Source organism: Gymnodraco acuticeps, unplaced genomic scaffold (assembly GCF_902827175.1).
Source record: "Gymnodraco acuticeps unplaced genomic scaffold, fGymAcu1.1, whole genome shotgun sequence".
In the NCBI taxonomy this organism is placed as follows: domain Eukaryota; kingdom Metazoa; phylum Chordata; class Actinopteri; order Perciformes; family Bathydraconidae; genus Gymnodraco; species Gymnodraco acuticeps.
The window spans coordinates 1,009,357-1,037,321 of record NW_022992275.1 but is presented as its reverse complement, the minus strand read 5'-3'; the positions used below and the strand labels follow the sequence as shown (position 1 = coordinate 1,037,321).

The 27,965-nt window shown below is 38.3% G+C and overlaps 1 protein-coding gene across 5 annotated transcripts in view; it reads left to right on the top strand.

Annotated features, from left to right (window-relative positions):
- Window positions 1–27,965, top strand: part of lingo2 (leucine rich repeat and Ig domain containing 2) — a 240,705-nt gene that overhangs the window by 130,496 nt on the left and 82,244 nt on the right. For all 5 annotated transcript variants that reach the window (XM_034207319.1, XM_034207321.1, XM_034207318.1 and 2 more), the window contains one exon: window positions 10,902–10,988. The gene's annotated coding sequence lies outside the window, so the exon portion shown is untranslated. The remainder of the gene's footprint in view (window positions 1–10,901; window positions 10,989–27,965) is intronic.

Genomic DNA, 27,965 nt, shown 5'->3' with positions numbered 1-27,965 from the left:
CCAGTAAACCCAAAGCAGAAGAAGAAGAAGAAGAAGAAGAAGAAGTGACGTCAGCGGCTTCATTTGCCTAATCCTCCCCCAGGGATTTATTCCGGTGTGAACACGATCTGTACTTAGTTCATGAGAACTAAAGAGTTCTCATGAACTAAATTGGGAAAAGTACTGCGGTGTGAACGCGCCTATTGTTCACCATGGACTAATAAAGAGCTTTACTGGTGCCATTATGCATTCTCTGTGGCTAGTGACAGACTGACGACAAGCCTTAAAGATGGAAGCCATTTCACATTTAAACAATAACAGATGGAGGGCCTCCCTCACTGAATTGCCTCAGTACACATACACCTGCATGTTATATCCCTTGAAATAGCTCGGCTGCCATTTTGTATGCTTATTTTCATTTATATTGGCAACAGGCTTAGCACCAATATGTAGGCCTATGTATCTATTGTTGCACAGCATACATATTGAAACTAAAGAGCATTGTGGTAGTGTGTAACATCATCATTCTTTCTTTGTTATAGTTTGACCTTATTGATCAGCGGAGGAAAAATTGATTACATTTATCACCGATTTACGATATACTGATATATATCTGTATGTTGCAGAGAGTCTACAGTGTACATATGTATTAGTACTGTATACCCACTGTAAACTTTCTTAAAAACTGTATTTTCTCTGTAACCCCTTTATAATCTACAACCAACATAAGGGTCAGAACATAGCAAACGGCAATTTCAAAGGCGATGCAAGCCAAGTTTTTTTTTTATTGAATTGAGCACGGGTCAACGGATAAGCGCAATAGATTCCACCGCCTTCCTATTTACCGAATCATCAAAACAAAGAATTTGTGGAATCAAGGGAGCCAGCCGGTGAGAGTGCAGGTCCTTAGCCGAAAAGCCCCGGGTTCAATCTCATGTCAGGTCCTTGAGCACGTCACTAAGCTCTTAACTGCACTCCTACGGACAGAATCTCAGCATATGTTTAATGGTCTGTAAGGAGAAATCTTAGCTCACTTTGACCCACTCTACAGAGAGAGACAATGAACCCTGCAGATACAACCTTGACCTTTCTGCTTCTCTTCTCAGCAGATAATTAACCAATCATTTCCTTTTAATCATAAAGTCTTATTAGCATGAGAAAAAAGGAAATTGAGTCCAAGCGTTGCCATAGAATTAAGAATGTCATGCTTCCTTCTTCTCCGTCACCATGTCCATGCATTCTCACTGTCACGTGTAACAGTAAAAAAGACCTTGGACAAATGCAATTTGAAGCTTAGCAACATCCATGCTGTTTTGTAGAACATTCATTCACAAGTATCCTTTGATCAGCAGGACTATACTTACTTGGACTTGAGCTTACTATGTAACCGCAGATTGTAAGTAGTTTTTTTTTGTAGCTAGCTGTGTCATTATCAGAGGTTTAGAAATGCTATCATAATTCTTCCAGTGGTAGCATAATAGCTTAAAACTGATGAAAACACATAAGAATGTACTGATGATTGTACTGAAAAATGAAGCGTATCAGCTTATTTGGTATGAGATGGGCATTTGTAGATGGAAAGTCATTTGTGATAAGAATCTTTATAATTTAGCGACTTGAATGAAGAGAAGGAGTGCTGTGCAGAAACATATCATTTGTATATGAATTACAATGCAAATACAGAGAAATAAAGAGAGGCAGAATGGTAGGGAGATAGACAGAGAGATTTCTTCCACTACGTACAATTTCAGAACACTTAAGTGATTCTCAATCCCAGCATGCCTTAGCCTGCCACTGCCATGACAGATGCTCCAAAATTGAATATAGATTTCAGTGAGCAAGGCAGGCGTGCCTGATGAATCTCAATTTGCTGCTGTCCATATTTCATAGTCACCACAATGGGTAGCTCAAGGGGAGGCAGTGAAGCACTTTGGCTGCACCTGCCAACCTGTCAGTTGGCTAGCATCGAATGATGATCGGTACTTCACAAGAGCCCATATTTATCCCACACTAATAAATGCCCAACATAATTTTATCACCAAAATGTACATCCGTGAGTAGAGAGAATAATAGATATCGAAAAAGCATGCTTCATTTAATAACTGCAGTGATCTTAAGTGAGAAAAGGATCCTATATGATGACAATTGCTCAGCAGAAAAAGATTTTTGAAATGGTGTACAGTAGCTTGGGGGGGAACAGATGTAGAGAGCTCCCTGGAGGGGGGTGAAGGTGCCGCCTGGGCTGCTGTGTACCCGTCAGTCTATTTATAGCTTGGTTTGAAGTTCTTATGACATGACACTGGATACTATTGTTGTGCAATGGAACGTGCCTGTGGAGAATGTTTGCCTTTTGAGAAGATTTGATAACTTTTTTTGCTAGACCTGTCAAAGATTTGCCTTGACTTTATTTTTGTTCATGTTCAATCTTTTTTTCTTCTGGTTGAGTTCTATGTTTTTTGTTTTGTTACTTAATGTTCTTTTCTGAATTAAGAACACATTTTACAAATGGTTAAGTGCACTCTTACTTTTGTTCTCGTGGTACACTTATTGTTTGAAATTCGAGGAACATAAAAAGTATTCAGCAGCTAAGTCAACTTTACCTTTAACTCAAGTGATTTCCATGTCATGACTCTATAGTGCTTACCATTAGCTCCTTGTAGAGGTTAATAGCCACCTTCCTGGATGTTACACAGTCAGTTAGCTATACAAGCAACAGATAATACAATATATTGTATAATACAAGACATGTCAAACTATATTTAACTCTGTTAAATCACGTTTTGTTAATGGGATAAAAAAGATAATGCATATGCAGTAAATCAATAGTGTAAACTACTTTAAAAAAGAGCAGTTTACAAATGTAATAATTACTCCTTGAAAAATACAGAATAATGAGGTGAAATAATAAATTGCAGGTCTAATTAACAATCCACAACTAGTTGTATTAACAGTTTAATTTTGTCATTAAGTGTACATTTGTTCAGATGCCAGATTAATTATTTTCATGCATCTATAATTTAATCAACAGTAATTAAACACAGAACCAATATACCGTAATTAAGCTGGCAAAGGAGCTCCATACATCACAAGTTTACCTAAAGTACCCGCTACCCTCTGAAGCCCCACGGACCCGGTTCCGAAATCGCGTCATTTGCAGGAAACAACGTCTAAGGAACCTTAATATTTAATAAACTATGAATATTTTATATCCATATAACGGGAAAAAACTCATTTAACTGATCTTTTTCATTTATTTTTTCAAAAAAAACACACAATGCTAACAGTGACCCTCTGAATTAGCCCCGAGCGAAAAATGCTAACCTATTACTGCACCGAAAATAACTCCTAGCTCCCTTATTACCAGTGACGTGCGGTGAGGTTCATGGCTGGTGAGGCACTGACTTTTCCAGAGTCAGATTTACAAATATTATATTTTTACCTTCATCGAAATATTCGGTTATTTTCAAAAGCTTTTTTAGTCTGATGCTTCGATTAATTTCAAACAGACCGTTCAACAAAAGGATACCCAACATCTAACTATTGGATTGTTCTTTCTTAGTAAGATCCCATGTTCATTACAATTGGGGTCTTACCTTGACTTGAAGATGAAGTCCATGCTATCCTTCTGGACAACAATCTCTATTACAAATTTGCTGATTTTGACTATAAAAAGCGATTGGAATCATACATAAATCATATTTACAACACAGATCAGTGGAGACATTTTATTATTATTACTATTTAGTTTTTCTTAAGTTGTTTTTCCGTTACATTGGAGTATGACAGGTGAGACTCTGCCTCCCCTGCCTCCCCTGACTGCACGTCGCTGCTTATTACTTATCCTAGCTGCACATCCAACACATCGTTTATGATCGTAAAGACACAGAATCTAACGGTGCCCACCTCAACACTGAAAGATACAAACTTGCGACGTTATCAACAAAAACGTACATCAAAACATGTGGCGCTAGGTAGCCTAAAACGCTAACATGGCTTACCTAGGTCTTTGTCTGGTCAAAACTGGTCTTCAATGGCATTACAACGATAAAAACGATGCTGTAGTTAATCCATAGGTTAATATCCAATGTGTCTGTGTCCCATTTGAAATGTTCTGATAATCTATAAGCAATAAAACTGCAATTCCGTTTTAAAATATCAGAGCAGGGATATTCCTACGCTCTGAAGCAAGATTGCATGCGCAGAGACGCGACCTTTTTTTTTCAGAGACATGGAAAATCCACCCAAATGGCCCCAGAAGAGGGTTTTTTTGCTAAATCAGTCTAAAAAGGTCAAATATCAATTGTTTTGCATCAATCTTGATACAGGGTACTTATTATATGTTGTACTTTGGATTCCTAAAGCTTTTAGTCTACTAACCCATCATCCAAGGTTAGTTTTAAATATAAGTACAAAATATTGTTTGGACGGACACTATCATTTACAGTTTTTTACCATGTTCAATCTGAATTTTCTTTAAAATAAAAAAAACATCTATATAGATTCTGACTTTTCTACATAGGTTTATCATTACTTTGAGAAAAAAGATTATTAATGTAACCCTTTTAGAAGGGAAGATATGGTCATTTGTTCTGGGAATGTCATTTTTGAGCCTGAAACCTGAAAAACAGGCTTGGGGCTTAACAGGACACCCAATACATGGTAACAAACTAACAAGTTAAAGTGAAGTGAAAAGAAAGACAAATCACAAAAGAAGAACCTAGAGGCCTAAATATGTCTATCCTACTCACTTGTCTATTGTTACAGAAAATATGTTAACATAGACAAACAATGGCCAGCAATTTAACTACTATTCAAGAGGCTACATTTACTTAGTAATGTATTCTGGCTGCACGATTATAATCATCTAAGCAGTATTCAACTCCTGAGGGGGATGGACACAAGGATATTTTTTATATCTGATGTCTGAGCAATAAAGTGTAGCTTTAAAACATTTCTCGTTACAACTCCTCTCTCCCTTGTTAAGTTTATCATGCTGGAATGTAATCCAGTCTCCCCCGGCGAAAGTATCACACAGATGCTAAATAAGATAATGAAAGATGCAGATAGAGAACAACAAGAGAGCAACACATTGTATCTGTCTATCAAAGAATGTTGTTTTAAGTATATGGAAATACCCATAACCTATAGCACAGCACACTTCCCTTTCACCACTGTTTCTGCTGTTTGCTCTGGTTTTGTTTGCTTCTTTTCTGTTTTAATTGCCATTGTACATGACAGACTTTGTTTGTTATTTTACCCTTTGGAAAAACAAAAAGCCTTTGGAGTGAATATCTGTGCCACCAGGGGGTGCAGGAGGAGACGGCAGAGCTTTCCAATATAATTAGAACAGACGTGCTACATGTGTCTGTGTGTGTTGCCGCATCTTATTAAGGCGGGGTATGAGCCAGTGAGCCGGCTAAGAGAAGCGGATCGGGAGCATGTGGTGGTGTAGTTTTCTTCCCCACTAACGCAGCCGCTGTGCTCTTTCTCTTCCTCTCTGGAGTCATGCTGCGACCCCGGAGCCAAGACAAGTCAAAATGGTTCCACTTGATTCAAAGGCCCTCAAGGAACATACTGTCAAAATGGAAGCGCACAGACACAAAATACAATCTACGTGTGTGCAAATGTACATAGCACACACAAACAGAATATGTAATAATGCAGACACATTTTGTTGGAAATTTAAATAGGAATGCAGTGAAATAAAATGAAAGAATGTGTATGGATGTAGGTGCAAAAACACATGCACGCATACACACAGATAACCTTGGCATGTGTTGGTGTGAAATATCCAGAAAGCTATTAATAACCTAGGAATAATATGACCAGTTTTTGCTATCAAAAATATATTGATTATACTTTGCTTCTACTAAGGGCCAAACCTAGCGTTTCATTTACAAAGTGGTAACATATAGTCCTTTCAGAACATTAATATACACCATTAAGTGCACATTTATATAATTGAGCATTTACCTTGACATTTAAGTTATGTAAGTCCATTTGTTACTGTTGCTAATACCACCTCTATGTATTATTGCCTTTTTTCATGGCTGCCTTTCTTCAGATATTGCTTCAGCCTAAAGCTGTCCTCCATCAATAGAGATTATTGTATTCAACATTTAAATCATATCATTTAATTTAATCGTTTATTTGGCAGGGACAGTGCACAGTGATGAACACTTAAAACATTACAAATGTGTCAAGCGTAATCTATATTCATGGGGTGGCAGGAGATTTTGAGGGATGGCATCCCCTGGCAGAAGTACAGTATGCTGATTTAATCCCAGTCATATCAATCAATGTTAACTTGGAAAGCCACAATATTGATATTTTACATCAATAACATTAGGTGACATTATTGTGGCACATCAGTAAAGCCTTAAATATAAATATATACGTAAGGTGGCAGACATAATTTAATGAATTTTAACTGAATGAGTTTGTTTCACTCTTAGACCAGCAGGGGTACCAAATGTATGCAGACTGCTGCAATAAGTATTTGATACTTTCTTAATATGTTTCTTAAAAGTCAAGTTTGAGTCCATTATGACTCCAAGATACTTGAACTGGGAGACTAGTTATATTTCTGCTCCGTTTAAAAACACGTTAGATCCTTTGATTCTGACTGGTCGTTTACTGAACATCATGCATACTGTTCTATATATCATAGATTTGTGATACCTTGAATTGCTGTTTTTGTTGACAGATCACTACAATTGATGACTCCAGGTGGGAGATAACAGAACTGTTAAAATCACACAAATCCCTGAAACTACCTATGAAAGATTGATGTGAAGAGGTTTACCTAGAGGGCTGTTTGTTTTTGCAAAACTCCCAATAGGACAGAAAAGTAAAGCAGCGTTATTGAGCGGTACAGTAAAACAATTGTTTTAAGTGCTTAAATGCACTAGCCAAATCCTTATTGGAAAATTGAATGTGATCTGAGTCTGGTGTAACTGGTTTGCAGTTTGGTGTATAAACAGTAAATGTTACTTTTGGGTTATAATATTTTATAATGGAGCGTACCATTTTCAGCATGGAGGGGATGCAAAGCCCTTTTAAACACAATGAATGAATACAGAATGAAGACTATAAATAACAAGCATTAATTGCAGAGATTAGATTGACCATAAGTTCATATGGAAGGTCAAGCAAAGCTTCAATATAGTGGGTAGTATTGACAGTGTAGTAGTTCAAGTTCCTTAAAAGTCAATTATAAAGTTTGTTTTTGTTTTGAAAAGCATTTAAAGTGTCTAATATCAGTGGTAGTGGTTTTAAATTGATTACAGTATAATATATACTGTCCACTGTTGTTAGCCAGAAGAGGGAAGGAGAGAAGGGCAGAGGGAAGGACTGGTACAGCAACCTATGTGAATGGTTGAAGAAACAGCTGTAACGCCAGGCTACCTCCATCAATAGGAGCTGGCTAGTAGTAGTAGACATTTCTGATTAGTTATTGATTTTACAAGACAACATTAAGGCTTCCATATATGGATGCAAAGACACCCTGATCACATTGACTGTGTGGAGGGTTCATCGATTTCATGCTACATGTACTGTAGCAAAGGTACTTAGCTCCTAGTTAGCTTACAGCAAGTCAAAAAAATCCATCGTCTTACTCAATGGTTTGAAATGTGGATGCAGAAAGTTACTATTTATTTCCATTAGTAAACAGCACCTCTAATTAACAACACATTGTAACGCTACCAAAACACTACTAGACAAAATACAAACCACTACACATCTCATCACAGTTCTCTTCTTCCAAGCGTTATAATATCATAACACCCCCTCACTCTGGAACTCCCTCCCCAGCCACGTCAGATCCGCCAACACTCTCACATCATTCAAACAATCCCTTAAAACTCACCTTTTCACTCTTGCCTTCAACTCCTAATCAACTATCCCCTTGCCCTTATTCCTCCTAGCTTAGCACTTTCTACTTTTGTTGTTATTATGTTTTTACTTGCTTGTAAGCGCTTTGAGCACCAGGAAAAGCGCTTTATAAATGTAATGTATTATTATTATTATTTATAACGTTTTTCACATTTCAGGCTTAAAAAAAAACATATGTAGTTTTAAGTGAAAGCTGAAGTCCAAGTTGAAAGGGACTCTGTCATGTGAACTTTGAAGTATATAGATTTAAGAGTTAGTATGCATGTAATGATTTCCCAGAGTAGTCCCTGCTGATGTTATTGAAGATTTCATGGCATAATGCAGTGTGAAATAATATATGCTCAGTCGCATATATCATGTCTCTTGGTTTTTATCTATATTCTAAGCTGATCATTGGAGATTTTGTCATTTATCGTATGATCTTAACAACAGCAAACAAGGTCTTGTAAAGTGTGTTTGACTATCATAAATATCCTTTTCCTTTAAAATAAATGCATATTATGAACAAATAAAAATGGTTACGTAACAGGAGACCAATTGGTTCAACATTTCCATAAAAAAAACATACACATACATGTAACACCGTGTCTCTATGTAAACGAGGGGGAGTGATGGATGTATTGTAATGGCTTACATTCACTTCCTGGAGGGCTTCACTCTCACATCTTCAATCCCCTCGCTTTTTTCTACCTTCACTGGAGCAGACCAACTTCTTCATTGGCATAACAATGTTATTAATTGCTTTCTTGTCATTGGGCCCACTGCGTTTTACACAGTAAAGAAGTATAAATCAGGCGTGTATTTACAAGCAATCAAAAGCTTGCGATTGAAAGGAACATATAAAACATGCCCAGCTGTGCAAGGTAATTGGTTCTGCTTTATTAGCAGTGTATCTCTAGTTGGTAGGAAATACATTTTGGCATAAAGTGTATCTTTGGCAAAGCACTCAAATAAAAACATTGCACTAAATGTATAAACATCACACTGTGTAGAATGTTGGTTTAGTTTAACAAACATTATTATTTTCAAAATGTTCTTACCAAAAACTTTTCTCAGACAAGTTTTAGAGTCATATTCCTGACAGAAATATAGTCAAACTAAATCTTATATATTTTTTTGTATATAATGATGATTATAAAAATATTATCTTATAACCTTGTCCTCCTCCAAGGATACTTCTGAACTATGAGATTCTCACCTCACATCTCATATTTTCTTCCAATTAATTCTGCTGCCGGTGAAAACCTTTTTTATTTTCTCTTGTTCAGCTCATCAGTGAGAACGGAAGAGAGAAAAAAAAACATACCATTTCCCAATCTGCCCCTCTCAATACTACAGAATAAAGTACCAATTACCTGGATTTGGGCTGTGGTAGTTAAGAACAAATGCTGATGAAGCTCTGATGTCTATAACAGCATCCAGCTGCTCGTGCATATTAAGAAGCTTTATGTTCACATAATTAAGGAGAGACACTATTGTCTTGATTGGTGTGAATCTTGATTCCAGGTGGCAAATGGCATTCTAATGCATCCTTACGATTCAGGGCCAAGCAGTCTGGCAGAGCAGTTTGTAACGTTTATGCTGAGGCGAGAGATGACAGATTGACAATTAAAGGGTATTCATTTACACCAATGCAACGATTTACTGTATTTCAATCTGAACTATTTTTCCTCACCACGTAAATATAGAGGCATAGCTTGTTACAAAACTAGAGAGATAATGTGAAAATAGTGCCTTAATGTATATTTTGTTTTGCACAAACGGGCCTTACACACTGCAACAGTGAATGTCTCAATACGTTTATAATTTAACAAAGAATAGGACTACAGCCATCTTGGTCTGATGGCAGTGCTAGATGAAAAAGTCAGGTGTTCATCACATGTATTCCAATTCATCCCATGTGGGGGATTAATGTTATATTTGATGGCAATGAATCCAATTTGTGTGGCAGTATTTGTTTCAGTGACCAAAAAAGTCGACCTTGTGCTAGGTCAACAAATTGCTAAAGATGGGAGGATACATGGTTTAGGCATCTACTGTATCAGTTGTTGAGATCATTACATGTGTGCTATTGGTGGCACTGTGTCAACAAATGATGTACTACTACATGTATACTAAATACTCTGGGTGCCATAAATGCGTAAACATAATTCAATGACATTGCTTTCTGCTTTTTGACAATGCCAACTTGGCTAAAATGCTGTCTTATGATAGACTCTAGCATGTATAATGTGTTTCTAATATTATCATATTAAGGTTTTTGTGATAAAAGGGGATTATTATAAATTCAGGAAAACCACACCCTCACAGCGCATCAATATTCTGTGGACATTGTGAGGATCTGGGTTCAGGCTTAACAAGGGGATCCAATGGATAAATGATGAAAAAACAGGACAGCCATTGTCCTTGAACTCTTAATGGCGTACTAATAGCACAGGGTGTCAAGAATGATTTTAACAAGAGTGTCCTGAGTCAAACTTTTTTTTGTGTTATCTCTCTGCCTTTGGACTTGAAGGAGATAACTGTCTCCTTTCTCTCTTTCTTATTCATCGTCGCATTACCAACTCAGGCACGCCTTTTGCATAATCACCATCCTCTGTGTTTCCTCCTGCAGTCTGGATAAGGGGACTCATTATAGTAGACAGGGGCCAGTGTGCATTGCGTAGGTCACACTGTTTGCTAGGGACTCTAAAAAGATCAGGAACTTCTGTTAAAAAAAACCGAACCAGGACTCAGCTCACTGTAAGCCTTGCTTAGTTTAAAATAAATTAGAATAGATGTATATCCTGTGATTTTTAATGTGATTTGAAAACTCACCATACCGCGAAGCTATTTGCTGATGTGCTGTCAGTGTTTCGACTATCGATTTATTGTCTCTTTTACTGTGTGTTCTTCTAATTTCCTAGCATTATGTTTTCAAGATGTTTGAAATTGGGAACTTTATGTATTGATTCTCTCTGTGGATTTTATACTCGCACATCGTTTTTCCTTTTCATTTCTACCTGTTCCCTCTCCTCTCCTTCCAGACAAAAGACCGAAAATAGGGACAACCACAGCTGAAGAAGAGAGAGAAGAATAGGCCATGGCTGAGGGGATGATTGCTTCTCAAAGTGGTAAGCAGCAAACATTTACTGTCTCTTAGTGGTTTTATTCCAAAGACTTATGTGTTCACTTTGGACTATTTCATTAAATTTGTGTCTGTCTTGGTGCTATTGTGGAACAGAGAAATTGACAAAGCGTATACAAAATCCCTCCCTGTGGTGTCTGTTTGGTCAGGGTCACATAATGTAATAATGTTACTCACAACCTGCAAACACCAGAAACCTAATTGTTTAGATCTTACCCAACCGCGTTTGTATTTTTATTTCTACAACACACATTACTTTCTCTCATTTGCACAGATTAAGAAATACTACTAACTGATAACAGTTTCAAAATAGTTTGAAACTATTGAGTATTAAAATCCAGACATATCTTTTTGGGGCATTTCACCACTTTTTGGTTCCCTTGTCTCAAAGTCAATGTTTTTTTAATATGTTTGTGTTCAGAAGCCTGACATGAGGTCTATGGTTAACACAAGCTTAAAGGGGACCTATCATGCAAAATGCACCTTTGTACGTCTTGTATACATGAATATGTGTCCCCGGTGTTTCAGAAAACACAACCCTCTCTCTTTTCCTCCATACCCGAATCTCTAAAAACGGGGCTGGAACGGATCTGATACAGACTGATACTGATTTGAAAATAGTCTGACGTCAGTGACGAGGAGCTCCGCCTATATGGCCAACTCTACACCTATCAGGGGAATGAGAGGTTGCCGTGGCATGGTAACAGCATGGTAACAGCATGGTAACAGCATGGTAACATGACGCTCGTAACTCGGCCCCCTCCTTTGCAGGGGGGCGTGGTCAGCTGCAGCGCATGCAAAGACAGGGTGGAGGAGAGCAAAATAGAGCAAAATGAGGCATGGCTAAAATGCATGATCTGTTTGGTATTTTGAAAAAAGAAATGTATAAATATACCTTATATAGGTATGGCCATACAATATATTATTCAAATATAGCATGATAGGTCTCCTTTAAGAGATGTTTTACGTACCGTGCTACAACATAAAACAAGTCAGTAATTATCTCACATCTCCACTGCTGCTGTGTGTCATTCAACCTAAATAAAGCATTAAACGTACGCTGAAAGAAGTCCGCCTTTAGCTTACTGGTTGTGGCGCCCAACCCTTATTGCGACCCTTTATAGCATTGTGTTCGATTTGTATTCCTGCCGGTTGCATAACCCTCCAAAAATGTTGTTATTACGTGGAGATGATCCTGCTGAACTAACGTGTCAGCATCATACACATGTGTTGGCCACAAAGCTTTTTTTTCAAAAAGATATCGAATTCCAATGGGGAATTTCCATTGCTTGTTGCCGAGGGACCCCTTGCAAACCTCAAGATTAAAAGTGTTCCTGTCATATCATATACACAACTACAGTGTAGTGGTGTAACGAATGAAAAACGTGGGTCACAGGTTCCTCAAAAATATAATTACATGACAGTAAAAAAAAAAGCAATAACAACTATAAATATTGTGCAAGCTCAGGCATTAAATTGTCTTATGGCCTATGGGATAAAACTGCCCCTGAGTGTAGTGGGTTTAATCCTGATGCTAAGGTACCACTTGCCAGACGGCAGCAAAAAGACAAGTTTGTTGCTGGGGTGATGGGGGTCTTTGATAATCCTGAGGGCTTTCTTCCTGAGCCGCTGGGAGTAGAGGTCCTCCATGGATGGCAGCTCCGTCCTGGTGATGTGCTGTGCAGTTTTCACCACCCTCTATAAAGCCTTACGATTGAGGGCGGTGCATCTACCGTACCTGGCTGTGATGCAGCCAGTCAGGATACTCTCTATGGTGCACAGTAGAAGTAGCAGAGTATCCTGGAGTCCATGTTGAACCTCCTCAGCCTGCGGAGGAAGAAGAGCCGCTGTCAAGCTTTTTTGGTGATGGTGTTAGTGTAAAGAGTCCATGTCAGGTCCTCAGTGATGTGGACACTGAGGAACCTCAAGCTGCTGACTCTCTCCACCGTAGTCCCATTGATGGCAATGGGGGTGTTGCCCTCTCTCTGCTGCTTCCTGTAATCCACAATCAGCTCCTTGGTTCTAACATTAAGCTGGAGGTTTGTGATCCTCGTCGCCGTCTGTGATCAGGCCAATGCCGCTTGTGTCGTCAACAAACTTCACGATGGTGTTGGAGCTGAGGGGCTCCGGTGTTGAGGATCAGGGGGGAGGATGTGATGTTTCCCTCCCCCGCACTGCCTGAGGTCTGCCCATCAAGAAGTTCAGGATCCAAGAGGGCGCTGCTGATGACCTAACTTCTGGGTCAGCATATACAAATATGTCATCACTGCACCACTATATACTCCAAACAACCATTTTTAAACACATAAGAATGCCATTACCTAAAAAGCAAAGGATATGTGTTTGGGCACTGGGTGATTAGAACACCTGGTGTAATTGTATATATTGGAGACAGGTGGTGGTGGGAGCCAGAGCACTAGTAGGCATGTGGTTTTTTACCAGGGTTTTCCAGCCACAAGAAAGGAAAGCCATAGGAAAGGCTTGAGGAACAAACCATAGGAAACCTGTTGAATGATATTGGATCATAATAAAATGCACAAACGGATACTCTTGTCTGGACCTGGATCATTGCCCTGCGTAAGTTCCGCTAACTGGTGCCTCAGCGGCAGTGTTATTTTAAGTTAATTATCAGTTTTATTTCTATATGATTTTGGCCGCTACAGATATGTATGGCAAAGGGCTTTGTAGGATAATTGTATCAGGATACACACATTAACCCTGTGACACTGACCCTGTTCAAGTCTTCCAGCTTCATTGGCTTTATGTGCTCTGCCAGTGTCGAGTCATTCTCCCCCGGTGCAGCCTCTCGACCGCTGACACACAAATCATCACTGAATAATACCTTGACTCCTCACCAATGCCGCCAGGACAGGCAGGTCAAAACAGCAGTACGTGAGCCTTCTAAGGAAAAGGCCTCACATAGTCACCTTGACTTTTATGTCGCACCAGGAGCATACTCTAGATTTACAATGAGTCCATGAACTCCTCACAGCTTCTAAAGAAATTACCTCTGATACTGTACATACATCTATGAATTGCAAAATATAGCAAGCATAATTAATCTAGCTACTTGTGTTGCCTCAGACTATAATAGGAAGTCATGCTGAGGACATCTGTGATTATTATATTAAATGTAACGTTTAATTGAGTTTGCCATTTTTTCTAGAAGTTAAACATTTGGTCACATTAACCAAATGGTTTCACTCTATATTGTACACTTTTACATTATGCATGCATGCCACGGCAGAGATACATTGAGATATTTCAAATAGAATACCAGTACTTGTAACTTATATTATACCTGAGTCAATGCAGTACGATAAGGTGTATAAAACATGAGATCACCTGCTCTTTTAATGAAATAACCTGATCCTGTGAATGCAAGTGAAAGCTGATTTTATATTATTAATTTCCATTATAATGCCTCTTCAAATATCACGGGATAAAGAATAGTGCTTGGAGGGAGGAAGTGTTTCTCCTGCAGATCTACAGAAAAATACTTGTTAATCAGGCAAACATTAAATATAAAAACAGCCTGACAGAGACGTACAAGAATTGTTGTTGCAATGCAGTAATTTAGTTTGAGTATATACTGACTGAGGATATAGATATTGTTATGTGCATGCGTCGTATATGTCACATAAAATCAAATTAAAACTGACTTGATGACATCCGCACTGTGTATTACACTGTGAAACAGCACTAAACAGTGCACTCCTATCAGCCGTGTTTGTTTTGTTAGGCATGTTGAGTGCAGATCCATCATTTTTAAAGCCAATTCCAGTATTCATGCATCAAAAAAGATCATCTTGACAAGAGTTTTAATTTACAAGTCAAACTCCAGTTGACTTCATCTGCCAGTCGCCAAGCTTTTGTCAGATTTCAGATAACGTGTGAGTTTCGAAATGTGTAATTGTGTGTGTGTGAAAGCATCTGTTGGGAGCACACACATACTTGTGTGTGTGTTTGTGTGCCCAAAGTTGAGTGTAGCAACGACTGTGTCGGAAAGTGCGTCTGCATCTGTGTTTGTGGGAGAGAAAGAGATAGGAAAGTAACAGAGGTGATGTTGTGTGAAGAGACGGGAGGCTGCAGACAGATAGTGTCGTTCCCTCAGTATCACCATTACATCTTAATCTCGTGGCCCCTCATGGGAGGAGCCAGCCGAGCATGGGATTGTGTTTTGCATCTAAATCAAGATGTCGTGTTTCTTCAGAGGGCTTTATTGAGACAAAGTTTGATGTCTCTGTTTTTAACTTTATGTCTGAAAGCACAGCTGCTGTCATGTATACTAAAGCCTTTTTTAATTCAGATGCCTTGTACAGTGTAATTATAATCATATAACAGAAATGGAGAGAGTAGTTAAGTTATTATGCACTGTGTAGATATTTCAGAAGGTTACATCATGGGGGATGAGTTTTGGTGGTAGTCATTACCACCAGCTAAAATCAAAGGTTGTAATTAAAAACTGTTTTCCCTCCTAATTCGTACTGATATACAATATCACTGTATTTACTCATAGTGCCTATTAGTCTATATATAAATGAAATTCTAGGCTAATATACATTTTTTAAATAATACTTCTGTAAATTAGGAAACAAACGTTATCTTGTGATATAGAGTTGTCTGCGAGGAACTAGTAGTTTGAAGGAAATGGTTTCACATCTACAAAAACAATATAGTACCCTATGTACTCGAGTTAATTTTCTTAAGTTAATGTACATTCCACTAATAATAATTGTATTTCATATCATCCAATATTATACTGTATACAAATGTTAAGCATGTTAAGCAGAATTGTAATTAGAATCGTTAATACCCAAACAAATCCTAAACCTACTACTACTAAACCTATAATCCAGGCTGGAGGCATTGTTTTAAGAAAGTCTTTCACTCTTTTTTGCATGTAACAATGACAATGCTCCGAGTAATTAAAGAATCGCCAGAAAAACGTATTTAAGGAGTAGTGTTCATTCTCTTTAAGGGGTACAAATATGTCATGTTATAAGAATGGTTATAATTTAGATGGTGACAATTTTAACCTTAAGTGTTTCTGTTACTGTAATGTTTCAGTGGAGAATGTGAATAACTCAATACAGTACATTAGTTAAGGCATGTTGCATCCCATTAGCCTTCAGTCAAATTGACCTAAACATTTGTCATGTTCCGAGTCAAGATCAAAAGTAAACACACCACCATGACATGTGCTGCTTTCACTTCTTCTCTCAGTGTGAAACCACAGAGAGGTGAGCAGTCCATGAAGCATGTTGGGTTTGGAGATCCCTGGAGGGTTGTCCCACACAATTCTGTCCTGCTGCATATTATTCCCTGTGCAACGATACAATATACTTTGACAGAGCTTTTAATTATGATTAATGTAGAAACACAAAATTCTCATGCTGACAGTTGTAGAAAGAGGACATAATATGTATTTTTTACATTTTCCGTTGTTTTTTTACAAATGAAATGCTACGTCTTCCCCGAACATCAATTGGATACAGTATTATTAGATCTGGCTGCACATTTTGAGAAATGAAAGGGAAAAATAATCTGCTTTACATTGAGATGTATTAGAAAGCCTGGCTCCTGTTTCAAAGGGAGAACACACTAAAAAGACTGGTTTGTGAGAAATCCTCCTTACTGCAGATAGAAGACGGGGATAAACAGCGAGGATGCTCTGTACCTACTTCTGATTTATTATGGATATGATTGTTTTTCCACGCTCCTTTCTTGTAGTGTGAAAGCAAAGGAACCCTCTTGATTCTAGGACACATTTAATTTAGTGAATAATGCAGGGGAGATGATTTATAGAAAAATAAAATGTTTTTGCATTTTTAGATCCTGCATCCTTTCATACTGATTAGTGTGAAATGCCAAACATTTAAATTCTAGCTGAGTAGATATTGAACTTGTTTTTCTCTTTGTATTGAGTTGGTCCGCTAGACATGGATCAAATTTGTAAAAAAAACATTAATTTGAATGGAAAACACAGCATTCATCGTGTCTATTATAATTGCTCTGCTGCCCACATGCCTCATTATTCTTGGTAATAGAGTCACCATCTCCACCAAGTTTATTGATTGATCATTATTTTCTCAACCCTTCCTTCCAAACTAATCATTTAAAGTCTAGCAAATGTCAAATATTGCTGTATTTGTGTTTTGAGGAACTGTATGAATTTTGCATAATATTTTGTGTGGGAAAACCCCCAAAAGTATAACAGGGCCTCTTCAATGCTGCTGGGAAAAAAACTGCAATATTAAGTATGCAAGTAAAGTTTTGGTGTTCAGCACTTTTAAAGACAAAAGTTGCAAAACCCCACACAATAAAAACAACTAAGTGAAAAAGTAACAATCATAACAGCAATAAAGAAGCAGCGATGTTCATTGCTACACCACGTGTATTCAGTATATGATAAAGAGACTGTGAATGATCGTGTTAATTTGATCTCCCATTATAAAGTAGCTCTGCATCACACTTGGCTACTTTACAGTTTGCTCTCAGTTCTCATCAAAATCAGGTGGGTAAGATTTCTCCCGGGGCCTTACTGCCAATTAATTTCAAGCCACTAGTCTTTTTTAAAACAGGTGTCGCTTCTTTCAGAGGGGTGGATCAGCCATTTTAAAAAGAAGCTCGTCATCTCTTATTGTTTAGTAAGGCTAACCCTCCATTATCCACTGACACTGTCCTCAAAATGCTATTATGGGCTGATTAGGGAAATGCCAGCAGTGATCAGAATTGTTGGCCTTGATTAGGGAATATTCACCCCTTTTGTTACTGTCAAGAACAATCAAGAGGAGACATGGTTTGCTAAGTGAGTGAACGTGACTGGGAGTGCCATCATCATCATCATCATCATCATCATCATCTCTGTAGCACAGCAGCTCTCATCTCTGAGAGAACATATTAACATGCTGGCGCGCTGTCATCCCCGGTGCCCTACTTACACCAGATGGGACTCATTCAGGTCTTTCACAAAAACACAAGTCTGAAGGGATCTTAAATGTCAGTCTCAATATCACTACAGCCATAATTAAGAATGAGCTGGCAGAAGGACATGAACTTGTGTGTCCCAGTTAGATGGATTGTCTCACATCAGGAATATTGCAGCTTCAATTACCTGCATCAGCATCAAGAGGCTACGCACACAGTCCGATTTGTATTTTCAGTGTCTCATCACAGTAACAGAAGCCATTACTATTTTATTAGCATAGTGTTTAAATGCAGAGAGCATGTATTATTCAAAGGAAGTATAACACAAGTAGCCTACAGTCAAGACTGTTAGATAACCTTTACGTGACAACATATGGACATAGCATACAGAACATTACCCTTTGGTTGTTGATGCAAACAATATGTAATCTGTGTTTCATAAAGTTTTTGCATTTATTTTTCCTATGGAGTTTGAGCACAGCTACATCTGCTCAACTTGAGTAGCGGAAAGCTTTCCGTACACTTAGCTACTCATCATCATGTGGTGTATTGCTGTTGAAGCAAGGAAGCTTGGCATGAAGGGTTTATTTAAAACTACGTAGAGATGTTATGCGTTGCTCACTTCACCATAACAACATGTGTCACCTTAGTGGATGAAAAGCAAAGTATACAGTATATTGACAGGAGGGAATAACTTTGTGAACCTTGCCTATAGAAAGCCAGGTGGTTCATTTATTGGATTAAAAATGCAGAAAACTACATTTTGAAACAGTTTATCAACTATTTTTCCCATATCACATCATACAATAATAAACCATGATAAAGATTTGTATTCATATAGGTGACACCCACTCCACTCAAACAATGTAAAGGTTGACTTTAATGAAATGTATTTTGTCTACAGATTACAAATAATTGTATTTCTTTAGTTGAAAGCAGTAATATTAAGTTTAAACAAAAATGATTAAACTATATTACATTTGATTAAAGTCAACATTTCATTTTTGGAGTGTACCTAGACCTTTTACTTTAACTTTGGGTGCCATTTGTCTGTAGCCTGGATGGATATGTTATTTTACTTTAAATTGTATTTGTTTTTCTTTTCAGATTATATATACACTGTATATATGTATTAGATGTGATTAATCCATATACAAACATACGTATTGCCCGCGTTATCACTGATAGATCCAGCATAACCATAATGGCAGCCCATGTTATCTCACAAACAGACCCACACAAACATCACAGTTATGTGGACTTTGTTTGTACACTACAGTAACTCTCTATGGGCCTCTGTGTTGGCACTGACTGAGGTTATCAGGCAATTTGTGCTGCTTCTGCACAGCCTCTATAAATGCAGACCGATATGCATGAAGGAGCGGGAGGCTTGTAAGGAGATGGTAGGGCGAGCTAACCTTTGAAGATACCAGAGGTGAAAAGACGAGGGCAGAAACCAGGTGTTTATTAGATGTTCCTGTCCAAGGCTGTGTCCTCTCACATAGCTCACAATTATAGCAAACTATAATAACATAGTGCATTCTGGGAAATCAAAGGCTGCACTCCCTCTCCCACTTTCCTCTTGTGTTTGTTTGTTTTTTTTCCTATTGTTTTCCATACAGGAAATGCAAGGCTTCTAATTAAGTCTTGGAGGGGAGGATGAGGCGTCTTAGTTGGTCAACTGTGAGCAGCTATCGCAAACTCAACTTCGATGTTTAATTTATTTGTGCTCAATTATTTATGGGAGCCGTGATCTGTGTGTACATGGGCTGTATGCAAACATAGAGTCTGTGCAGTGTGTGTGAGGTTTGGACAAAGAAAGGAATAAGAAATAGGAAAAATGAAGTATTGGGTGCATAAATATGGATAGGTCAATATAAATGTGGTCTGTCTGACAGTTCTGTATTCTCTGTCTCCTTTTCCATCCTCACTTACTAAATTATACATTCACTGCACATTACATATTTCCCACAGAAATCACCACATTTACATTCATAGTATACAAACACATGTATACACTTAACCTATAGAACGTATTTTATGTATGCTCATTCTAGGATAGCCTTAATTTAAACATAACAAACCTAACCCAATTTAAAACAGAAAACATGCAATTTTGTTTTGAAAGCAAGTCGTGAATTTAAAACGAGGCAAGCCTACCCCAATCAGCTTTATGTATTCACAAATGTTTCATCAAAAGTGGCATGTACACAAATATACCCTCTCGCTCGACATTTCTTGCCACATACATCCTCTAAGACCTCAGCTATATAAACGATATCAGCAGCAGCAGATGATGATCAGGGCTTAGAAGGTGGATGAGGTACCAACACCCATGACACAGCTGCCTACAATGGCCAAGAGGACCATTTTTATGTTCCCTCCACCTCAACCATTAATGTGCAGCAATGCGCTTCTAACATACCGGATATTATACACTAGGCCAGGGGTGGGGAACCTTTTTCCTCTCAAGGGCCATTTCAATTTTTACAATATCCTCAGAGGGCCGTACAAATTATTGACCTCTGCTTAAAATAACTAAAATCACAGCCCATTCATTTCATTCTGTGCAAAGAAAAAGCAACCTCTTAATCCAGATATCTCACCATGACTCGCGTATGCATGCACGTGCACGGTGTGGCGTGACCACCAAAACAGAAAGATATGGACACAAGATGTGTGCAAATGTATTTAGTTTCCTATTCATGTGAACATGATTTAAGTGGGGGGGGGGGCCTAACCTCCTCTAGGGGGGTCCGGGGGGCATGCTCCCCCGGGAAGATTTGTTTTTACTGTTGAAGTTAAAAGCATCAATCTGGTGCACTTTGAGAGCAACATGAAGAGATCTATGGAAACATCTCTCAACACCCAGATGAAACAGAACTGGAAGCAGATTTATTTTTCTTTATGAATATTTTACAAATCACTCTCCTTTTAAACTGTATTCTTCTTTATTAATAACAACTTTTTTTTACTGTCATATAGGCTAGTATTTTGTACCTGTTTACTTTATTCTCTTATTTTTGTATAACTATAATGATCATATAAAGATGTGCCTTTACCTCACTGGTTGTAGAAAAAGCTTCTTATATTCGTTAGCATAGCTAGCTAACCAGATGCTAATAACAACAAGGTTATTGACTGTATGATCAGTATGACGGATGAACAGATCGCCACTGGGCTTACAACTAAAGACACAGCCACGCAAAAACTGCGGCATGTGTACGGCTCCTTATGGCTACTGCAATTTCTGAAGTGCTGGAGCGGCGTTCTGGTGCTCTCCGTCAGAACTGCATCCCTGTCAGTCGAGACATATACCACGTGATGACACGTTAAACTCGTGTTGTGTTTAAGGACCCTGACCTTGGCCAGGAAAAACAGGCACTCGCTTGTTTAATTTTCTTTCGGTCTAGATTTCTTACATTTTTTTATTTTTTGCGTGTGTTTATAAATTACCTCGAGGGCCGTACCAAATTGTCTCGCGGGCCGTATACGGCCCGGAGGCCGGAGGTTCCCCACCCCTGCACTAGGCAGAGCCAATTTAGGGCTAAATCCACGCCTGAAAAATGGCTTGGATCAGCAGGTGTGACTGGGAAAGATAGGCCAGGTTTGAAGAAGGGGAAATGTAGGGGAAATAAATATTTCATGCAACTCTTTCTCACAACACAGTTAAAAAGGAGTGGGGATACAGATCGATAGAAATAAGGGATCTGGCTATATAAAGATAAAGTTACTGAGGGAGGGCAATAACATTTCAAATAGCAAAAGAACTGGAGATATACTTCAGGTTATTTAAAAAAAACATAGGCCTATGTGCTACTGGCTTCTGGTGTTGGGAGAATCTAGAATGTTTTGATTTTCAGACCATCATTTATATTTATACCAATCCTACTATTACCACTTGCTTTTAACACATAGTCAAATGTAATAAGGTACTTACTTTATACTTTATGGTGTTAAATATAACATGACATATTCACATAGTGTTGAAGGTAACCCAAAACCAAACCTAACCCTTTTTCATGATTCACTTGACTAGTCCATGTGGCAAAATGTAGAGGATCAAAGCATATCACAACAATCAGTCCATGTCCGCACAGAGGCTGACCCCGGGACGCCTCCAGTCAAACACAAGCATCAGAGCAGAGCATGTGTTAAATGGATGGAGGAAGCAATAATGCATGCAGTGGTCATGCTTGGTCAGCATATATAATGCTGACAATTTACATGTATGGCAGTACCTCCAGAAAACATGGGAATCTTATTTTTGAATATGAGTTTATTGCAATAGACACGTTAGGATTTCAACAGCTATATATATTTCCACTGTGACTGTTATGTAAAGAACCCCAATGCTGGTGAATGCACTGTGACTGGCTGGGAATACCGATAGGGTAATGGCCAATTGAGCAACCGCATTGAAACAAACAAGCTGGTGTCATGCAGGAAATTAGACTAGAGAGGAGCAATGTTGCCCCTAACAAGCTTACAGCACTTTGAATAAGGTGATTGAGAGGGAGGCAGTTTCCTGGGCAGGAGTCGGACAAACAACCTTCAGTCTCACATATCCTATGGCCCCTGTCCAAGAACTACACCCACACACACACACACACACACACACACACACACACACACACACACACACACACACACACACACACACACACACACACACACACACACACACACACACACACACACACACACACACACACACACACACACACACACACACACACACTAAGGCAAGATAAGGCACTTAAGGGCATCTGCTTCACTGGATGGGTTCAGTATCCAAGAGAACGTCTCTGGATACAATACTGGATACATCATAGATGAGAATGAACGATAATTCATCTAGCTCAATCAAACAATACCTTTAGAAGCCATACATTACTGTGAAGTTTAAGATGAATAAATAATCTTCACCATTAATTGATAGGTGCCTCAGCCTGTTACACAAGGCCCTGCTAGTTTCAAGCTCTTCCCACCTCTGCCTTCCTTCTTATTATTTAAAAAAATGTGGGCTCAAATATATAAATTGGTATGCTGAAATCCAATGGAAGGTCATGTATATAATAAAGGAAGTGAAGGTCAGTAATACTTAACCCAGAGATTAACTAAATAATTGATTGAATAATACTTTCAGTCATTCTATCATTTCAGTCTAATCGAGACTTTACCATAACATATATTATTACACATATTATATTATTATGTATTAAGTAAAGTCAATGGACGGCACTACAGTCTAAAGCTCTTTTTAGCATACATTTAGATTACAGTAGACCTACTAATAGGGCTGTCCCGAATACCATTTTTCGGGCTCTGGATATTCGGTAGTAATCGGCAGCGAATATTCGGCCCGCGCGGCGAACCGCTTCAACACGTGTATTTCGGTTTATTCCCGGCATTCATTTAGTTATTCTACAGTATTGCTGTTTTATAGTTATTTGTTACTGTATCCAACCCAATTTGTGTTCTTTGAAATTGAAAAAGGATATTGCATTGTGTTTGTTACTTTCGTTGCAGTTGTATATGTCTTAAGTGTAATTTGGCTTGGCTTCCTATTTTGTATGGACATGCTTTTATTTTGAAGGAGAGTTAGCGCTGTTGACAGGAAGTGGTTGTTGCTATGGAAACAACGTGACGGAGATTAACGTAAAAAAAGTAATATCTACATGACGGAGAAAGTAAACAATAACGTTTATGGTTAAGTGTTAGCACCCCCCGAAGAGGCACAAGCTCTTACGTTGATATTGGAGTTTTCAATAAATAAAAAATAAATAAAAACCTAATATCCGAATAACGAAATTGAAACCCGAAAAGTACTCCAACGAACGAATATTCTGATATTCGGGTACAGCCCTACCTACTAATGGGCTACTACTTGCAGGAATGCCCACAATAAGACAGGTCTACCAGACACCAAAGGGTAGCTGGTTTCATCTCTGTCAGTGACAGAAGGATGCTTTTGTTAGTTTGCTGCTGGAGGACATTGCATCTATTCACTAAGTGCCCTTGAGCAAGTGTCTGCAACCCCCACAACTGCTCCAGCAGCTCTGCACCCCGGCTGACCCTGTGCTCTGATCCCTCTGATGAAATGCATATCAATTTGTATAAAAAACCTAGGAAGGCTATGCAAAGACATTGATCCTTGAACTACAACAAAGACAGAATTGATTAATACATTGTGGAGAAATTAGCCTACGCACACTTAATGCAGGCCCTGCAATAAAGACAACATTGAATCATTGTAATATAGCATTTTTTAAACAGGAGGAGGAACATGTGTCTTCTACCTCCCCAACAAACATCAGGAGTCCTCTTCCTTGTGAGAGTCCCTTGATGTGAAGTCCTCAGCCATTTACAGGGAAATATATGATACTGGTAGCTCATAAGCCTACATTTTATCTGTTCAATTGGGTGGGAACTTGAGTGATGGTGCTCGATGAGGGAGTGGAGTTCTTTTTTACGCTTGATTGAAAGTGAACCTGACCTCTGGTGTGGGCCGGAAGGACAGTTAAAACCCAAGCAGTGTAACATAGGCGTACACCCCAATTTGTATTGGCTCTGAGGGGTCATTACCTCAAGGAGATTGGACAGGAACACTGCCAAGCCGGGCCCATTATCAGTTTGTTGGTACAGGTGATTACGGTTTACTCTACCATAAAAATATAATAGTTTACATAAACTATATTAGTTTTTCCTTCTGAATTTACAGAATATTAGTCTATTTCCTTTTAAATTCAAAGAGGATGGTTTGTATTGTCTAATACTCTTGTTTTAATACTGAAGTCATTTTTGATGGACAGTTTTGGCAGTAAAGGGTGAAGAAATATATTTACAACAATATTCCAGTAGCCCTAATGAAAAAAGAAATTGAAACAAAAGAAGCCACTTTAGCAATAAACAGGAACAAATGTGGCATTTCAAATATATGCAGTAAATAAAAGAAGGCAAAGCATGCTGGGATGCAGAGGGGTGTGAAGAAATTGGCCATTTGTCAGCGGGGATAAGGTCACTATGTAACTTGCAAGCAGCACGCCAATTTACTGCAGTTGGGATGTTATAGCTATTGGGGCTTTAATGAAAAGTTATAAGAGTTAATCACTGTGTATGGACATAAAACAAATATTTGAGGGTATTACAATAAGAGTATGTGATAAGCGCTGTGTTTCTGGTCTGAGACCCTGATAAAAGGTGAAATGTGTGGCATCTCGCTGGCATGTGGCATAGAGACACATCTATAGGTAGCCATCATAATTAAGTCTGCAATGCTTGGATGAATACATTTGAGATACACCCTAATTGCTTTTATACACTTGTAAAAGTCATATTGAAGAATACTTGGTGAGTGCTGCTGGAATGTAATACAAAAAACAAGCTTTGTATTAAAATAGGAATGCACATCACATTATGATTAAAGACCTTTCAGCGAGTGACCGCAGGGCTTATTTATATTCATCCATACTGTGTTTGTATGCCGCATTAAATGAGCTGTTGTCACCATTGTTTTCACAAACATGTATGAGCAGCATAATGAGATGTGTCAGAAAGCAGTAGGTTTGTTTTGATGGGACGGCAAACATCCCCACAGCTGCACAATGTAGATTACTAATTATTACCACATACTGTAAAGGAATTACTACCTGCTGTTCATGACCCTTCTGGCAAGCAGTACATGAAAGCCACTTTCACAGCGTGGAACTATGTCAGAGTCCCGAGAAATAAAACGAATGCTGAGTCTTTGTCTGCCGAATTAGTATTGTCACATGAACACATGTCTCTGAGCCATAGTGTTTCAACCCTCAAGAAAGTCTCAACATTATCTTTGTGTTGACAGCATGCCATTTTATTATTATGTAAAAGACAAACAAAGGAATTTGAAAGGCCATGCAGCAGATTGTGCACTTTGATGTTTATCTTCAAAAGTACAGCATAACTTGAGGAAAATGAACTGATCATCAACAACAACTTTGTTAAAACCATTCGTTTTAATTATTGTAGTCTATTTTTAATGCATTCATCCAAGCATTGCTGACTTAATTAAGCTAGTTACACACAGTCATGCGCCATGTGTCAGCAAGTTGCAACCTTTTAGCTGTGGTGCAGACCTGAAACACATTGCTTGACAGCCCATAACTAATTAGAGCCCATCACCTTCTTTATAAGTTGAAGTCTGTGTACGGTGATTAACTCTTGTATGTATTTACCAAAGCTGAGCAAGATGCAACATATACATGATATATTGCTTTGTACAGTACTTGCGTTTTAAGTCATGCAGGCACTGCTAGGGTTAAAACCACACGGTTTGTAACAAGGCCGCATCTACACATTCATCTTTCCTCTAACGAAAACACATTTGTTTATATCCTACATGTACAAATAATGCATGGTAAAGTTCTTAGACTTACTTTGGACCTGGTCGGCTCTTCAGGCATAAATAACTCAAATAAAGACATATTCCAGGTCACAAGAAAAAATAAAATGATGACACCAGTGTTTCTTTGTTTTTTACTAGTATGAGATCAGGAGGGAAAGAAAAATCAGTCTAACTTCCGATCTACCCCGACCCTATGTGGTACAATACAACATAAGCACATCATTTCTATTTACTACTTAAAACTATAACATTTGAAAAAAAAGGGCTGGTTACACGGGAGATTTTTTTTTTCACCCAATAGTTGTTATCCTGCCCCAGAAATATATTAAGAGGACAGGTGCCTTCTGTTTTCTCTTTGCCATTTTGGTTGTTTATGTTTTTGTTGTACTCCACTCCATCACGAAAAAGTAAAACCCAGAGAGATGGATTGCCCCCTCCTGCTTTTGTCATTCCTGCTGTTGAGATTGTGTTGTCAGTCTTGGCAAAACTGCAGCTGTCAAACCAAGCCTCTACTTAATGCTGTCACTTGGTAAACCATAGCTGGTTGCACCCTTGTCACCCTCAAGGTCTTAATAACTAACTTTAGTTGATACTGCGAAAGATGAATAGCAGTGGTGCCAGGCAACCGACTCATGTGACACCCTTATCTTTCAACTTGTCTTTCCCATTCTTATTTTAATTAGATGAAAAGTTATGTTCACCTCTAGGGAGGAAACTGCAGGCCTGAGCCATTGTGTGCACAGCTCTTTTTTTAATGCGCAAATGCTGCCAAGACATTTCTCTGCTGGGGTGCTTAGTGTCTCAATTTGTGCTTGGGTCAAACATCATGCAAACTTGTAGACATTGACAATGTTCTAAGATGACGCGGTGGCTAAAATGTGTTTATTAAGCAGCAGGTTTGCCCTTGTCTGACTCTAGCAAAGAGTGCCTTTTTGTCTAGGGTTAGGGTTAACTATTCCATATTTTATTCCATTCTATTGTTATGTAAATACTGTTATATTTCACTATATTTTTTATAATTTTTTATATTTTTTAATGTTATTATATCTTTCTTAAAATAGTTCTATCTGTATTTTAAAAATGTTGTTTTACTTGTATGTATGCACCATGACATCAAGTCAAATTCCTCGTACGTGTCAACCTACCTGGTAATAAACCTGTTTCTGATCCTAACCCTAATCCCCGCTTCTGATTAACTATCACTTACTTGTTAGCTATGTCCCTACAACCTTCAAACTAATATTCCCTCTTCAACAATTACGTTTGTTTCCTTTTCTCACTCACATACTTTGATGCAAGTGATGTATGATATGATTAAGCATGACGAGTACATGTAACTAACCAACTGGACTAAGTTCAAACTCCAAGTAGCATTCATGACACATCACTGTGAGCAAATTAGTGCATGACATTAAACATCTTGTCCAGATCAGTGAATGTTGTTGTTTGGCTGCTTGTCAGCTGGCAGATGAAGGCTAAGCTTACTACTAAAGCAGTAGCATAAAGAAACTATAAATACAAGGAACTCAATGTAATCCAAGGCTTTTGCCCATGGGACTTGTTTCAAAATTATATCTGTATGCCGTTTCGTCCTATTTTGATCACAAGGACATTTGGTAAGCAATTAGACAGCTTCATTTCAAAGAG